The sequence below is a fragment of the Macaca mulatta genome, chromosome 1 (genome assembly GCF_049350105.2).
Source record: "Macaca mulatta isolate MMU2019108-1 chromosome 1, T2T-MMU8v2.0, whole genome shotgun sequence".
NCBI classification, from domain to species: domain Eukaryota; kingdom Metazoa; phylum Chordata; class Mammalia; order Primates; family Cercopithecidae; genus Macaca; species Macaca mulatta.
Window position 1 is genome coordinate 107,516,858 of NC_133406.1, and position 14,356 is coordinate 107,531,213.

Consider the following 14,356-nt stretch of genomic DNA (forward strand, 5'->3'; position numbering starts at 1 on the left):
GGAAGAGAGGACTTGAAATGTTTCCAACACATAGAAACGATAAATACTCAAGGTGATGGATACCCTAAACACCCTGATTTGATTATTATACTTTCTCTGCATGTAACAAATACTCACATGTACCCCATAAATATGTAAAATATTATGTGTCAATTTAAAAACCTAAAAAACTCATTGAATAAGTATGAGCTATACATACATTTAAGAAAGGTTAATAAAAACAAGTAATATAGTTTTTTAAAAATTGGAAAAGCTGTCTCCAACATTTGAGCCATTAAAATAATGGAGAGACTTTATCATTATGGATACATTAGAGATAGATAATACATGTAAAGTTAAGTGGTTATTTATCTTTATGAAAATGTACAGGTAGACTCCTCAAAGTTTGTGAAGATATAAAATCAATGGAAATGAATGACCAAAATCTCTTTGCAGCTGGTAGGAAGAGGCAGGTAAGTCTCGGTGAGAAATTGCAAAATAATGTATTAGAAAAAGAGAGTATGGAGTATACTTAAAGCACAATATTCTGACTTACTAATTAAAAAGAAAGGGGAATTTGATGCCACAATAGGCTATTCCCAAGTATACAGGCCTAAAAAGTTAAAAACAAAATGGAGATGGGTTTAATCCGGGAGCAGTCAAAAGAAAAGAATCCTCGTGCAACTCCTTGGTCAGCTTCATGCAGCGCAGGTGAATTCCTCATTCACACTACTCCAGAAGATTCCGAGAATAGCTGGGGAAATACCCTGGTGAGAGTCCCAAGAGCTCCAGTATGCAAGTAGCCTGATAAGAGGAGACTCTGAAGTCTGCAGTAAAAGAAGCAGAGAAGGGATGTGATTCATTTAAATACGGTTGTGAATGGAGTGCACAGAGCTAACATAGGCTCATTCAACTCACACAATACTAGGAAGTACATGGTGACATATCAAATTCATCATCTGTGTTTTGGAAAATCCCACATACCAAGGTGGTTTTCAATCCCAGGGTCACAACTTAGTTTCTCTTTCTTCCTTATAGCAGTTCCCAAGGACTCAGCCTCTTTGACGTTGCTATGAAGCACATAGTCCTACACCCATTCAGAACTACTCTTTTATTCCCTAAACATGACATAATCTTCCCTAATCATGATAATGATAATTATGGCCAACATTTTTTGGGATGTTGCTATGTGTCAGTCACTCAGCTCAATGATTTATGCATTAATTTATTTGAGCCTCACAATATTCTTATGAGTTAAGTACTAACATTATCCATTTTATAGAGGAGGACCTTGTGTTACAGACAGGTTCAGACCTTGCCCAAGGTGGAATGAGAATTCATCGTCAGGCCTTCTGTTTCCGGGTCCTCCATGTGTAACCACTGAGCTACAGTGATTTTCATGCTGCTTCATCTGGATCTTGAAATGCTGGGCCCTCTTACTTGATGCTGCCTGCAACATATGCCTTATTCATTTTTCCTTTACTATCTTGGATAATACCTCCTTTATAGTATTCTCTGACCCTAAGACTGAGTCAGGAACCCTTCTTCATGTTTCCATAGCATCCTACACTAAGCTCTATCATAGCACCCCTTGCTCGCTACATTGTTACTCCCATTTACCTTTCTCTTCTATTGATATTGTGAGTTATTTAACATCAGGGACTCTTTCCAATTCTTTATTCACTCAGTAAATAATTACTGGGAAACTAAAATGTACTAGCCATTGAATTCATAGACCTTGACAAATAGTATGGGAATAAGAAATATTTGATGAATAAATAAATAAATTAATGCTCTTCTTTGGGGTACTTCTCCCTTTAAGAATCAGTTGTGAACTTTGTCACAGATCTCACTGAGAAATATAAGAATTAACTGCATAACCACATTGAATAGGTTATAAAATTGATTGTATTCATGCACAGTTGTTGTAATTATTGCCCTTTGTCTTTGCCTTCCAATTCTTTCTAAAATCATCATTGGAAGTCTTCCTGGTTAAACACACCTTCTTTAATATCTCTGCTGATGGAATGCTTCAGACTTTATGTACACTTACAGCCTACCATCTAGCATTCACTAGGTGCCACTTTTCTAAGCACTTTGAGATATTAATGGATTTAATCCTCACAATAACTCTGTAAAGAAGGTGCTATCATTAAGCCCATTTTAGAGATAAAGCAATTGAGACACAGACAAGTTAAATAACTTGCCCACAGTTACATAGTTAGGACCTGGCAGAAACAAAATTAAATTCGGGGCAGTGTGGCTTCAGAGTGCACACTGCTTCCCATTACACTCTATTTCCTCTTTGAGGCATAACAATGTAAAATTGCATTTTGACACATTTTTTTTGTGAGAGATCACTTGGTAAAAATTTTATGGAGAGAAACATGGCACTCTATCAAAGTTGAAGATGCTCATAACCTTTGACTTTGCATTTTTTCACTACCTGTTACTCACTTACGTGTGAAATGACATGTTACAAAGTTTTCTATTGCAGAAATGTTTGTTATGGTAACAACTGGAAAAGAAGACCAACACATTGACCTCTATTTCTGAAAACATGGCCAATATGATAGTTTGAATGTCTCTCCCATAGCCTGGCTTTGCATTAGTCATCTAAAGGAGCAGAGCTAAGGAAAGTAATGCCCAGGACTCCAGATATTTGGGAAGAATGCTTGATCTGGGACCCTCCCAGGGCAGTATTTCCTGGCAATTCATACTGATGGAAATGAATGGATCACCCCAGATATTTATCAGTCTTCACTATCTCTGCCTCCTTATTGTGTCATCAAAGATTCAGATGGAGGTTAAGTACAGAGGAAACTGAAGTGCCTGGCCCATTCAACGTTTTCTTCCTCTCGGACCTGGACCCACCTCTTTAATGGTGAAGTAGGATAGCTGTTTTCGTAATTTCATTGTTCACATTATGTTGAAATTTTCCTTCCCTTTGATCTCTGCCCTTAATCCAGTAGGTCATTAGAAGTTTCTTAGTTTATTTCCAAGAGTGCTGAGCTCTTGATCAGTAGAGGAGCAAAGATAACCCCTGTGCCTGGAACATTACCCAAGAAATCCAAAAAACTGTTGCTGTTTAGACCACTGTGTAAGCTGTTACATAGTTGGAGCCTCACCTCTGTTTTTCCTTTGTCCGTTTCCTTCAGATTTAGACATTCTTCAGTGCCAAGGTCAAAGTCCACTGCTGTGACTGAGCTCTTCTTTGAAGGTTTCTCCAGCTTCATGTGACAGCACAGACTTGTCTTCTTTGATGTCTTTCTAACTTTGTACCTGCTAACTCTCTCTGGCAATGTGATTATTGTGACCATTATTCGTCTGGACAATCACATCCACACCCCCATGTACTTCTTCCTGAGCATTGCTGTCTATCTCTGAGACCTGCTGCATGGCGGCCATTATTCCCCATGTGCTTTCTCACCTCTTGAATCCTCACTAGCTTATTGTCATGTAAGGCTGTGTCACTCAGCTCTTCTATCTGACTTTTGACATCAACAACTGCTTTCTGCTCATAGCCATGGGATGTGATTGCTATGTGGCCATCTGCAACCCCCTACAGTATTCATAGGTAAGAAGGCTTGTGTCTGGCTGAGATCTGGGTCACTGAGGATTGGCCTGGGCATGGCCACTGTCCAAGTAACATCCCTGTTTGGCCTGCCCTTTTGTGATACCTTTGTCATCTCCCACTTATTCTGTGATGTGACACCCCTGCTGAATCTGGCCTGCACAGACACCACTGTCAATGAGATCATCAACTTTATTGTCAGTGTCTGTGTCCTTGTCCTACATATGGGCCTGATCTTTATCTCCTATGACCTCATCATCTGCACCATCCTTAAGATTGCTTCAACTGAGGGTAGGAAGAAGGCCTTTGCCACCTGCACCTCCCGCCTCATAGTGGTCATCAGCCACTATGGCTGTATTTCCATCGTCTACCTGAAGCTTAAGTCCCAGAGTTTTCTGGGGAAGAACAGACTCATCTCTGTGACCTTCACCATTATCACTCCCCTGCTGAACTCTGTCATGTGCAGCCTGAGGAACAGGAGCTCAAAGATGCTCTGTGCAGAGCCATGAAGAAGAAACTGTTCAGTGTGTCAAGACTGTGATGGCCTCCCTTCGTGTGCTTACTTCTCCAAAGTTTTGGCAGTCAGGAATATTGTGATTCTTCACAATCCAGGGAGCCTCCTATGGGGCCTGCTCCTGGAATGTCATCACAGGACATGCCTTCTCTCAGATTAGTAGTCATATTCCCATGAAACCAGGTAAAAGGGCCTGTGAGTTTCACCAGTTCTTACTCCTGCCAAATAACACAAAAATGGAAGATTCACGTTGGACACCTTGTAAAAAGCTTCAGATATGTTATTCTATTTTGAGGCTAGGGAACCTTCAGAGGGGAAAATGGAATGTGTTAATTTAGTTGTTTTTTATACAATTTCCCCCTTAGATCCACCTTTTTGCGTTATGTCTTTATTTGTTCACAAACTTTAGTATAAGTTTACTAGTTCCTCTTTCAGTGGTGTGGGCATCACCCTCACCCCATGGAGCCCATGGTGAGCCATGAGTATATGCTGTTTCTCCTCGATAGTGCTACCTCATGTTTTGCACCACCATTATCATAGGATATAAAGATGAGGAATTAATATCACACTGACAACAAAGTTCTATATGTTTGTACATCACTTTATAATTTATAAGGAACTTTCACACATAGGATGTCACTTGATCCTTAATGAACCCTATAGAGTAAGCTGGGAAACAATTATGTTATTGTCCCTATTTTATACCTGAAAATACTAAAGCCCATATAGATAGAATTTATCTGCCCAGGCACACAAAACTAGACATTTGTAGTGATAGGATTTGGATCTAGTTTGCTTATCATTGTCACTTGCTTTTTGTAATGAATGGAGTAACATGAAGCAGGAACTTCTTGAGAAAAATCATGGTCTTCTCAAGAAGACCATGTACAGGCAAGGCTGTCACTGTTCTATGGAGCATGTGTATGTATTTTAGGGGAAAAAAGCATCTTCTCTAGACATTTCTGTTGAAAACTGCTGTAATAATTTTACTGCCCTCGCCTAATAAATTGTCACAAATCTGTGATGCTTGAGCTGTAAATGATACTCCTTTGGATGTGGCACTGTCGTGCACTGCACAACCTGCAGAATCCTACGCTGCAATTCTAACTATGGGTATGAAAAAGGATACTGGAGACAATAGGCAATAGGTGCCTAGTTCCTTTCCCAGGGTCTATATTCATTCCTGGATTGTCTAAGAGGTGTAAGATATTAAATGCTATTATTGGCTGAAATACCTCCAGTTTCCCCAACTCAGGCCTGTTCAAGAGAATGTTCAAGTTATTTCAAAAGGTACAGTTATTATTGACTATAGTCATCCTGTCGTGCTGTCAAATAGTAGGTCTTATTAATTTTTTCTATATTTTTGGTACCCATTTACAATCCCCATCTCCCCCTCAAGCCCACAGCTATCCTTTTCAGCCTCTGGTCTCTCTCTATGTCCATGAGTTCAATTGTTTTGATTTTTAGATCCCACAAGTGAGATCTAAAGTAAGATCTAAGTGAGAATATGCAATGTTTGTCTTTCTGTGCCTGGCTTATTTCTCTTAACATAATGTTCCATTCCTGTTGTTGCAAATGACTGGATCGCATTCTAATTTTATGCCTGAACAGTACTACATTGTGTATATGTACCACATTTTCTTTATCTATTCATGTGTTGATGGACACTTAGGTTGCTTCTAAATCTTAGCTATTGCAAACAGTGCTGCCACAAACATAGGAGTACAATCTCTTCGATACACTGATTTCCTTTCTTTTGTGTATATATCCAGCAGTCGTATTGCTGGATCATATGGTAGCTCAATTATTAGTTTTTTGAAGAACCTCGAAAAAGTTCTCCATAATGGTTGTGCTAATTTACACTCACACCAGCTGTGTGTAGTTGTTCTCTTTTCTCCACATCCATGCCAGCATTTGCTATTGTCTTGTCTTTTGGATATAAACCATTTAACTGGGGTGAGATGATATCTCATTGTAGTTTTGATCTGCATTTCTCTGATGATCAATGATGTTGAGCACCTTTTCATATGTCTGCATGCCATTTGTATGTCTTCTTTTGAGAAATGTCTATTCAAATCTTTTGCCTATTTTTGATCAGATTATTAGATTGTTTTCCTATAGAGTTGTTTGAGCTCCTTATATTTTTTTATTAATCCCTTGTCACGTGGGTGGTTTGAAAATATTGTCTTCCATTCTGTGGGTTGTCTCTTCACTTTGTCGAATGTATACTTTACTATGAAGAAGCTTTTTAACTTGATGTGATCCCATTTGTCCACTTTTGATTTGGTTGCCTGTGCTTGTGGGTTATTGCTCAAGATATTTTTGCCCAGGTTAACAATGTCCTGGAGATTTTCCCCAATGTTTTCTTGCAGTAGTTTCATGGTTTGAGGTCCTAGATTTAATTCTTTAATCCATTTTGATTTGATTTTTGTGCACGGTGAGCGATAGGGTCTAGTTTAATCCTTCTGCATATGTATACCCAGTTTTCCCAGCACCATTTATTGAAGAGACAGTCTTTTCCCCTGGTTTATGTTCTTGGTCCCTTGTTTAAAATAAGTTCATTGTAGGTGTGTGGATTGGTTTCTGGGTTCTCTATTCTGTTCAATTCTTCTATGTGTTTGTTTTTACGACACTAGTATGCTGTTTTGGTTGCTATATCTCTGTGGTATAATTTGAAGTCAGGTAATGTGATTCCTCCTGTTTTGTTCTTTTTGCTTAGGATAGCTTTGGCTCTTCTGAGTCTTTTGTGGTTCCATATAAATTTTATGATTGGTTTTTCTATTTCTGTGGAGAATATCATTGGTATTTTCATAGGGATTGCATTGAATCTGTAGACAGCTTTGGGTACTATAAATAGTTTAACAATATTGATTCTTCCACCCGTGAACATGGAATCTTTTTCCTTTTTTTGGTGTCCTTTTCAATTACTTTCATCAGTGTTTTATAGTTTTCATTATAGAGATCTTTGGTTAAGTTCATTCCTAGGTATTTGATTTTATGTGTGGCCATTGTAAATGGGATTTTTAAAAAAAATTCTTGTTCACATTTTTGACTGTTGGCATATAGAAATGCTACTAATTTTTGTATGTTGATTTTTTATCCTGAAAGTTTACTGAATTTGTTTATTAATTCTAATAGTTTTCTTGTGGAGTCTTTAGGTTTCTCCAAATATAAGATCTTAGCATCTGCAAAGAGGGATAATTTGGCTTTTTCCTTTCCAATTTGGATGCCCTTTATTTCTTTATCTTGTCTGATTGCTCTAGCTAGGACTTCTGGTACAATACTGAATAACAGTGATGAAAGTGGGCATTCTTGTTGTGTTCCAGATCTTATAGGAAAGGCTTTCAGTTTTTCCCACTCCACCAGTATAATTCAGTATGATACTAGCTGTTAGTCTGTCATATATGGCTTTTATTTCTTTGAGGTATGTTCCTTCTAGCCCCTGATTTTTAGGGGTTTTATCATGAAGGGATGTTGGATTTTATCAAATGCTTTTTTAAGCATCAGTTGAAATGATCATACGGTTTTTGTCCTGTATTCTGTTGATGTAATGTATCACATTGATTGATTTTCAAATGTTGAACCATTCCTGCATCCCAGGATTAAATCCCACTTGGTCATGATGAATGATCTTTCCAAAGTATTGTTGGATTCAGTTTGCTACTATTTTGTTGAGGATTTATGCATCAATATTCATAAAAAATATTGCCCTGTAGTTTTCCTTCTTTGATGTGTCTTTGTCTGGTTTTGGCATCAGAATAATGCTGGCTTTGTAGAATGAGTTTGAAATATTCCTTCCTCTTCTACGTTTTGGAATAATTTGAGTATGATTGGTAATAGTTCTTTAAATGTTTGGTAGAATTCAGCAGTGAAGTCATCAGGTCCTAGGTTTTCTTTCCTGGAGACTTTTTATTATGGCGTCAATCTCATTACTTGTTTATCTGTTCAGGTTTTGGATTTCTTCTTGGTTCAATCTTTGTAGGTTGTATGTATCTAAGTATTTGTTCATTTCTTCTAGGTTTTCCAATTTATTGGCATATACTTGCTCATAGTAGCCACTAATCATCCTTTGAATTTCTGCAGTATCAGTTATAATGCCACCTTTTTCATTTCTGATTTTATTTATTTAGATCTTCTCTATTTTTTCTTTGTTAGTCTGGCTAAAGGTTTGTCAATTTTGTTTAACTTTTCAAAAATCCAACTTTTTATTTCATTGACCTTTTGTGTTTTTTTAATTTTAATTTTATTTATTTCTGCTCTAATCTTTATTATTTCTCTTCTACTAATTTTGGGTTTGGTTTCCTCTTGCTATTCTAGTCCTATAAGATCATCATTAGATTTTTTTTTTTTTTTTGAAATTTTTTCTCTTTTTTTTGGTGCAGGCACTTATAGCTAAAAACTTCCCTCTTAGTACTACTTTTGCTGTATCCCATAGGTTTTGGTATGTTGCAGTTCCTTTATTGTTTGTTTCAAGGAGCTTTTCAATATTTCATTGACCCACTGGTCATTCAGGAGCATATTGTTTAATTTTCTTGTATTTGTATATTTTCCAAAATTTCTCATTATTGATTTCTAGTTTCATCCCCTTTTGGCCAGAGAAGATGCTTGATATAAGTATAGTGACTCCTGCTTTTTTTAGTTTTCCATTGGGATGGAATATCTTTTTCCATCTGTTTATTTTCATTCTATGTGTGTCTATAGGTGAAGTGTTTTTTGTAGGCAACAGATCAATGGGTCTTGTTTTTTCATACATTCAGCCAGTCAATATATTTTCAGATGCTTGATATTATTTAAATTTTTTGAATGTTTTAAGACTTGTTTTGTCACCTAATATATGGTCTATCCTTGAGAATGATCCATATGCTGAAGTGTAATCTTCACTGTCTGGGCTTATTTGCAACCATCCTTCTTGAGAAGGCTTTCCAGATATTTGAAAGGACTTGGATGTTGTGATTTAAGCTGTTTCTGCTTTAGGGGTCACCCTAAGACCAATAATGCTGTGGTTCTTGCAGACTCATACAGGTATTGCCTTGATGGTCTTGGATAAGATTATCAGAATTCTCTGGATTACCCGGCAGAGATTCTTATTCTCTTCCCTTACTTTCTTCCAAGCATACAGAGTCTCTTTCTCTTTTCTGAGCCACCTCCAACTGGGAGTGTAGTGAAACAGGCACTCCTGTGACCACTATCACTATGACTGCACAGACCTGAAGCCAGCATAGTGCCAGGGCTTACCCAAGGCCTGCTGTAGCCAGTCCCTGGCTACTGCCTATGTTCACTCAAGGCCCTGGGGCTCTATAATCAACAGGTGTTAAAGGCAGCCAGGCCTGTGTCCTTTGCTTTAGGGTGGCAAGGTCCCCCAAGACCCAGGTGGGTCCAGAAGTGCCATCCAGGAGTCAGGGACTAGAGTCAAAAACCTTCGGAGTCTGTCTGGTATTCTATTATATTGCAGCTGAGTTGGCACTCAAACGACAAGACACAGTCCTTCCCACTCTTGCCTTCTTTTTCCAAAGGCAGAGGAACCTCACTTCCATAGCCACCACCACCCATGGCCACAAGGAGTACTGCCAGACTACCACCAGTATTCCTTTAAGGCCCAAGATCTCTTAAGTTAGCTTGTGGTGAATGTTGTCTAGCCTGGGACTCACCCTTCAGGACAGTGGGCTCTGCTCTGGCCCAGGGCAGGTCCAGAAATGCCATCCAAAAGTACAGTTCTGGAATCAAGAACCCCCAAGATTCGACTTGGTGCTTTACCCCCTGTCGCAGTGTTGGTACCTAAGGTGCAAGAAAAAGTCCCCTTTACTTTTCCCTCTGCTTTTCTCAAGCAGAAGGAGTTTTGCTCCATAGCCACCACAGCTAGTAATATGCTGAGTTTTACCTCAAGCCAGCAAGTCTCAGGGGCTCTCTAAGGCCCTCAATGTAGTACGTGGGTATCACTGCTGATTATTCAGGACTCAAGGGCTCTTCATTTAGCAGTCAATGAATGCAGGACAGGGTCCTTTTCTTTAAGGCAACAGGTTTCCTTCTGGACTGGGGTGTGTCTAGAAATGATGGCTGGGAGCTAGGGTCTGGAACAGGGGCCTTCTGACTGACTGGTGCCCTATCCTGCCATGGCTGAGCTGGTATTCAAGATGCAAGACAAAGTCCACCTCACTCTTTCCTCCTCTTTCGTTAAGTGGAAGAAAGGGGTCTCTTGGAGCCATGAACTGTGCAGCCTTGGGTTAGGGGAGGAATGATGCCAGCACTCCCTTGGCTTCCCCAGCTAGTGTCCCAGTCTATTCCATGCCCGCCCCCCACAACAAGTCCACTATCTCTGGGCCTAGTTCAGCCCTGGGACTCACCTGAGTGTTGCAGTCCTTATGATCTGTACTGCCTTTCGAGTTTACTTAGTGACTGAGAGCACTTTGGCCCTTGGTGGTGAGGTTTGCAGGCACTTATATTTCAGATCACTGGGATTGGCAATTCCTTTCTGGCTAGGGCTGGTTTAAATGCTCCCTCTGTGTATGGGTGTCACCTGAGTTTGTCTGGTTTTCCCTTCTGCTCCAACAGAACAGCACTGAGTTCAATGCTTCACAATTGTGTTCTCCTTCCTCCAGCACCTAGAGATGCTCTCTGCACCACACAGATGCTTGTGAGGATTGGGGAGGGGTGGCATAGGTGATTCAGGGCTGTTTTCCTATCTCTTCAGTGCTTCTTTCAGCAATATGAAGTTAAAACCAGGTATTGTGAGTGCTCACCTTATTTTTAGTGTTGTTTTCCTGTGTAGGTAGTTGTTAACTTTGTGTCCTTCCTATTCTGCCATCTTGCTCCACCTCTCTCCCTGAGCCTGCTGGTTCTTGTTACAAAGTCAGAAAAGAAAGCACTTATGCATTAATTATTGTCTATGCATTAAGTGCTTTGCTAGAAATTTCATACACATTATCCAATTTAAACTATTATTCTCCAAAACCTAGTATATTGATCATTTTATTCACTCAGTTTTCCAAGTGATGTCTATTGATGGCTTTATTACCTGTTTATGCTACTCTGCCATGACTGGCTCTTAGAAGGTTGGTGACCTTCAAGACTACCAACTTTCTGATCACGGGAACTCTTTCAACTCTTAAAAATTATTGGGGACCCTATGAGCTTTATTCTATATTATTTTACTGTAGTAGAAATTAAAATTGATAAATTGTAAAACTATTAATTTATTTGAAAATAACAATGAACCTATTATGTGTTAACATAAATAACATTTTTTATGAAAAATAACCAAAACAACAAAATATTTAGAAGAGTGGCACTACTTTGCATTATTGCAAATCTCTTTAATGTCTGGTTTAATAGAAGATAGCTGGATTATTATGTGTGCTTCTATATCTAATCTGTTGCCATATCACATGTTACGTAACCTCTGGAAAACTCCTGTCTCATGAGGGAATTAATGAAAAAGGTAAATAATATCAGTATTATTATGAAAACAGTTTGATCTCATAGACCCCCTGGAAGAGACCTTCCCACTACTCTTTGAGCACACTTAGACTAGTGTTTAAAACCGTTGCTTGCTATGAGCTGTATTTATTAATGCTCTCACTCTTCTTCACACTGATCACACTCAGTTTTAGAATATAAAAAGGAAAGAAAAACAAAATACAAAGAACTTGAAGTGGGGGTGAGGAAGCATCACTTCTTGGGAGTTGTGAGCAAACAAAACTAATGAGAAGGTCACAGACCTCTATTGTCTTTGAGCATTTCTTGGCCCATTAAAAGAAGCATCAGAAAGAAGAATGCTTCAGTGGAAGATGGGGAAGAAATGGGATGTGGAGCCAGAGTCAGGAGATTCTAACGGGGATTTCTTACCCGTTAGTGCTCAGTATATGAGTGAGAGCTGGAATTTCCAAAACTTGTTTTCTTGCTGATTTTCTCTTGTTCCTTGACCCCAATCAGCCAACTAGAGTCTATATTTTGCTTCATAACATCAACTGATAATCGATTGAGACCCTTTCTTTGGACTGCTAATATTGAACAGGGAGATGGATTTATACATACATACATATATATATACATACACACACACACACACACACACACATATATATAGTTACTTGCTCTAAGCACACTGGAGTTCAAAGCTAAAAAGTTCATTAAAACAAAATCTATTCAAAGGGAGCTTCATGTTTTCACTTATCAAAGCAGTGTCTATTTAATCACATTCCTTTTCTCTTTCTCATATGCAAAATTAGCATATGTGTTGTACACATCTGTTTTTGAGCTATATTCTGTTGTACAAATCTATTTGGGCCATTTTTGTGCCAGTTTTATGCTTCTTTAATTAATATTGATGATATATATCTTGATATCTGCTAGATCAAGAAAATCATTGTAATTTATTTCTAAAAATCTTGTCTATTTTAGTGCATTACTAAATATAAGTTCCATGAAAGCTTGTTATTTCAATTATTATACTCTTAACAACTTTAATAATGCTTGACATAGTATAAGTACTCAGTAAATACTTGTTAAAGGATTGAGTTTATACTTCTGAACTAATTTTAGAGTTAGTATTCACACAACGTCTCACTGGGTTTATTTTTTAGGATTGCACTGAACTTGTAGATTGACTCAGCAGGAGTTGACATCTGGCCAGGCACAGTGGCTCATGCCTGTAATCCCAGCACTTTGGGAGGCCGAAGCAGGTGGATCATGAGGTCAGGAGATAGAGACCATCCCGGCTGACACGGTGAAACCCCATCTTTACTAAAAATACAAAACCTTAGCTGGGCGTGGTGGCGGGGCCTGCAGTCCCAGCTACTCAGGAGGCTGAGGAAGGAGAATGGCATGAACCCAGGAGGTGAAGCTTGCAGTGAGCGGAGATTGTGCCACTGCACTCCAGGCTGGGCAACAGAGTGAGACTGTCTCAAGAAAAAAAAAAAAAAGAAAGAGTTGACATTGTTGTGTACTTTAAAGAAAAGCCATCAATGGATATGGCTCTTCATTTACATCCTTCATTAAAGTTACATAATATTTTACATGAGATTTTACATAAGGATATAGTGTATTTTTGATACGTTTTTATAAGATGCTCAGGTGTTTTGTTGTTATTTAAATGGGATATTTTAAAATAATAACCTTATTGAGATAAAATTCAGCTAACATAAAATTTACCTTTTTTTTCTTTTTTTACTGTTTCTTTTTTTTTTAAATTATACTTTCAGTTCTAGGGTACGTGTGCACAACATGCAGGTTTGTTACAAATATATACATGTGCCATGTTGGTGTCCTGCACCCATTAACTCGTCATTTATATTAGGTATATCTCCTAATGCTATCCTTCCCCAGTACCCCCTTCCCACAATAGAACCCAGTGTGTGATGTTCCTCTTCCTGTGTCCAAGTGATCTCATTGTTCAATTCCCACCTATGAGTGAGAACATGCGATATTTGATTTTCTGTTCTTGCGATAGTTTGCTGAGAATGATGGATTCCAGCTGCATCCATGTCCCTACAAGGACACAACCTCATCCTTTTTAATGGCTGCATAGTATTCCATGCTGTATATGTGCCACATTTTCTTAATCCAATCTGTCACTGATGGACATTTGGGTTGATTCCAAGTCTTTGCTATTGTGAATAGTGCCACAATAAACATACGTGTGCATATGTCTTTATAGCAGAATGACTTATAATCCTTTGGGTATATTCCCAGTAATGGGATGGCTGGGTCATATGGTATTTCTAGCTCTAGATCCTTGAGGAATCGCCACACTGTTTTCCACAATGGTTGAACTAGTTTGCAGTCCCATCAACAGTGTAAAAGTGTTCCTATATCTCCACATCCTCTCCAGCAGCTGTTGTTTCCTGATTTTTTAATGATTGCCATTCTACCTGGTGTGAGATGGTATCTCATTGTGGTTTTGATTTGCATTTCTCTGATGACTAGTGATGATGAGCATTTTTTCATGTGTCTGTTGACTGTATGAAAGCCTTCTTTTGAGAAGTATCTGTTCATATCCTTTGCTCACTTTTTGATGTGGTTGTTTGTTTTTTTCTTGTAAATTTGATAGAGTTCATTGTAGGTTCTGGATATTAGTCCTTTGTCAGTGACTCGATTGCAAACATTTTCTCCCATTCTGTAGGTTGCCTATTCACTCTGATGGTAATTTCTTTTGCTGTGCAGAAGCTCTTTAGTTTAATTAGATCCCATTTGTAATTTTGGCTTTTGTTGCTGTTGCTTTTGGTGTTTTAGACATGAAGTCCATGCCCATGCCTATGTCCTGAATGGTATTACCTAGGTTTTCTTCTAGGGTT

The 14,356-nt window shown here is 38.5% G+C and overlaps 1 pseudogene; it reads left to right on the plus strand.

The window, feature by feature from the left end:
• The first annotated feature begins 617 nt into the window (after positions 1-617).
• On the plus strand, positions 618-4,094 carry LOC100423441 (olfactory receptor 10J3-like; annotated as a pseudogene).
• The last annotated feature ends 10,262 nt before the right edge of the window (positions 4,095-14,356 follow it).